The 3,742-nt window shown below is 36.5% G+C and overlaps 2 pseudogenes; both read right to left on the bottom strand.

Annotated features, from left to right (window-relative positions):
* Positions 1–596: 596 nt before the first annotated feature.
* Positions 597–1,566, bottom strand: LOC131642324 (heat shock cognate 70 kDa protein 2-like; annotated as a pseudogene).
* Positions 1,536–3,233, bottom strand: LOC131642323 (heat shock cognate 70 kDa protein-like; annotated as a pseudogene).
* Positions 3,234–3,742: the final 509 nt, after the last annotated feature.

The following is a 3,742-nucleotide window of genomic DNA, read 5'->3' as shown; positions in this document are numbered from 1 at the left end:
AAACAGTAGTTAATTTACACTGCAACGACAACAATCAATGTCACAGTACTTATACCGACCGAAATTGCGAAAATTTTTACGTGACTGCAATGCAACAACCGCTGTTTTTACCTAGAGCCTTCCTTTCCATTTCTAAAACTTTGTTACAATATTTAAGCTTCTTTCCACTTACTTTCTTCAAAGATTTCTTAATTTTCTTCAAAAAGATTAGGTATATACTAAACACATGATATAATTTATCTCATAAAGAATGTTGCTTAAATTGATGGTGACTTGTTTTTTTAGCAATCCAACTAATCAAGATATCAAGATTCAGTTAACACAAATTATTTAACAAATCAGGGCTAATAGTACACAAACAGATTATTCTATCACTGCTGATAGGTAAGAGTAAATCTTTCAGTAAGAGTCCAGCCAAAGGTTCAAAATGAAAAGCAACTTCAATTGAACCTATCAAAATACTGCATTGTATATATCATTGTCAGTGCAATAAACATAACTCGAGTTTAACAAAAAAACTGGTAACAGAACTGCAACATGATAATTGAAGTCTTAACTGAGAAAAAAGATTAAAGAAAACTAGCCAGACTTGGCTATTATATGTGCTCTAACATACTCTGAATCTTCTTCAGATTATCTTCAAGAACATCTATTCCATTCTGCGAGTCATCCTCGTCAAGCAGATGTGTGGCCATTGTGATCAAAGAATTAATCTGCTGGTATTCTTCCGAGAAGGGATTCAAATGATTTTTCATTCTGTAAACGCAATCATCCAATTCATTCATTAACTCAGCCTTCCTTAAGAATTTCTTATCATCAACACGGTAATTCTCAGCTTCTTGAATCATTTCTTCAATTTCTTTGGTCGACAGCCTTCCTTTATCTTTGGTTATCATAATCTTATTCTTGCTACCAGACAATATTTCATTGGCAAAAACGGTAAGGATGCCATTTTGATCGATATGGAAGCATACATTGAAAGGAAGGCCTGCAGCATAACGAGGTAAGCCATAGAGACAAAAAGACCCAAGAAAATGGTTGTCACTCGCTCTTGTTCTTTCACCCTCATAAACATCAATAAGGACACTGGATTGGTAATCTAGAACCGTATAAAATTCCTCAGTCTTCATAACAGGAATGGGAGTGTTCCTCGGGATCACCACAGCCATGACATTGTGTTCTAGCATCCAACCTAGTGACAATGGTGTAACATCTTGCAGCGTCAAGTTTGGAACATTTTTAAAGCCTTCACTCAATAGAGCAGCTTGCACAGCGGCTCCATATGCAACAGCCTCATCAGGGTTGATGTTCTTGCATAAGTCCTACCCATCGAAAAAGTCCTCCAATAGTCGTTGAACTTTGGGAATCCTAGAAGAGCCCCCAACAAGGACAACATCATGGACAAGACTCTTATTCATCTTAGCATCATTGAGACAGTTTTCTACAATTTTCATGCACTCTTTAAAGAAGTCCATATTAATTTCCTCAAATTTGGCACGAGTGATTGACGAATAGAAGTCAATTCCCTCATATAAAGAATCTACCTCAACTGTAGTGACAACAGCAAAAGAGAGCGCCCTCTTTGCCTTCTCACACGCGGTTCTCAACCTTCTCAAAGCTCTTGGGTTGCCACTAATATCCTTCCGATGCTTTCTCTTGAAATCATCTGCAAAGTGGTTCACCATTCTATTATCAAAGTCCTCTCCTCCAAGGTGAGTGTTTCCGCCGGCGGCCTTAACTTTAAAGACATCACCCTTAATTGTAAGGAGAGACACATCAAAAGTCCCACCACCTAGGTCAAAAACGAAAATATTTCGTTCTCCATCAAAGTCATTTCTCTTGTCAAGACCATATGCAATAGCTGCAGCAGTAGGTTCATTGATTATCTGCAAAACATTAAGGCCAGCAATGGAACCCGCATCCACAGTGGCTTTTCGTTGAGAGTCGTTGAAATAAGCAGGCACGGTGATAACTGCATTCTTAACCGGTGACCCCAAATACTCCTCTGCAATATCCCGCATCTTTGAGAGGATCATAGATGAGATTTCCTCAGCACAAAGGTGCTTCTCCAGACCCTTATACTTAAGGGAAATCATTGGTTTGTCATCATCACCAGCAATGACTTTGAATGGCCACAACTTTGAATCGCTTTGAACAAGAGGATCACTAAACTTTCTACCAATTAATCTCTTAGCATCTGAAAAGAGATACTCATAATTATTTCTCATCTATGATTTGTTCAACAAACATAGCAATGCAGCAATGATCAACTTGACTAATGTTTTCCGTATTGAATGTGTTTTTTTTTTAATTTCCATGATTATCATTAGGCATTTCAAAAGTACAATTAAGAGACAAATTATCAAGTAAAAATGCTGTTGACTATAGTTCATATCGTTGAGATGATTATAGGTTGTAGAGATGACTATGGATTATTTAGAGTATAACTCATATTGTTGAGAAAATTATGAGTAGAGATATTTGTTTGTTGAACAAAACTAAGCATTAGGGTATTAGAAAAACTGAAGCATAATATTATATATATGACTTGTAACACTTTAATTCAATAAATTCGAAAGACCGAAATAAAGGAAACTGTAGCTACTCTATGTTATAGTCGCAGGGGTAGGCACCATTAGCCAAACTGCGTTAACAAAGATCAATTGTGATCATTGTATTTTACTTTAATTTATCTTTAATCTTCTATACTAATTGTTGTTCTAACAAATGATATCAGAGCCATGGTTAAATTCAGTGGGGGAGCGGAAATGAATCCTAGTGTGGATCAAGGTTAATAATGTGAGTGAGATTGTTAGATTCAAGTATGAGTCGATAAATCTCCCATCGACTAAATCGACTAAAAAAAGGAGAAAATACCACACATATAAAGTTTCTTACATACCGAGAGTTTAGCCCATTGACACTTTTCAACAAATATCTCGCAAAGTTTTCAACTTTGATAGTTTTTTAACATGTAAAAATTTAAAGAAGTAAAGTAAAGAAATGAAATTACCAAAGACAGTGTTTTGTGCGTTGGTAGCAGCCTAATTCTTGGCGGCATTACCGATCAACCTTTCATTATCAGTGAAAGCAACAAAAGAAGGAGTGGTTTTGTTCCCTTGATCGTTGTGAATAATCTCTACTCTACTGTGTTGTTCTTGCCATACTGCAACACACGAGTAGGTTGTTCCAAGGTCTATTCCCACAGCACGTCCTTCGTGTTTTCTCGCCATGATCGATCGTCCTTTGTGCTCTTGTTTGCAAGAAGAAGAAGACGCAAGCCCTAGTGAGTACTGCTGCAACACGGAGTTTTTCCTAATGATCCCGCTTTTTCTTTCCTTTTCCTGTTCCGTACTTTTAAATTTGTGCGCCTATTTTATTTTTATTTTACCAATTTTAACAAAACAATTACCTGTTTCAAATTCAAAATAGATTTTTTTTTCTATCAAATAACCAATCTACAATATAAGAAAATTATATGCTCTGAAAAATACCATATTGTCCTTCTGTTACCAAATGCAGCCACGTGGATGCCTTAGCAATTTTCCTTTTCTTTCGTTTCTACTACCAACCCTAATTGCTTCTATTTTGAAAAACCATCAGATTCTCTCTCTTCCTCTACCTCGCTCTTCCTCTTCCTTTTGTCTTTCTTCTGCTGCCGACGATTAAGCACGTTTCCTCGTCTTTTTCTTCCTTCTACAACCACATCAACCATTCAACAACTATGAGTAAAGAAAAGCAG

This window comes from Vicia villosa, unplaced genomic scaffold, assembly GCF_029867415.1.
Source record: "Vicia villosa cultivar HV-30 ecotype Madison, WI unplaced genomic scaffold, Vvil1.0 ctg.004809F_1_1, whole genome shotgun sequence".
Classification (NCBI taxonomy): domain Eukaryota; kingdom Viridiplantae; phylum Streptophyta; class Magnoliopsida; order Fabales; family Fabaceae; genus Vicia; species Vicia villosa.
Note: the sequence above shows the minus strand (reverse complement) of the source record. Positions and strands in the feature narration are given on the sequence as shown.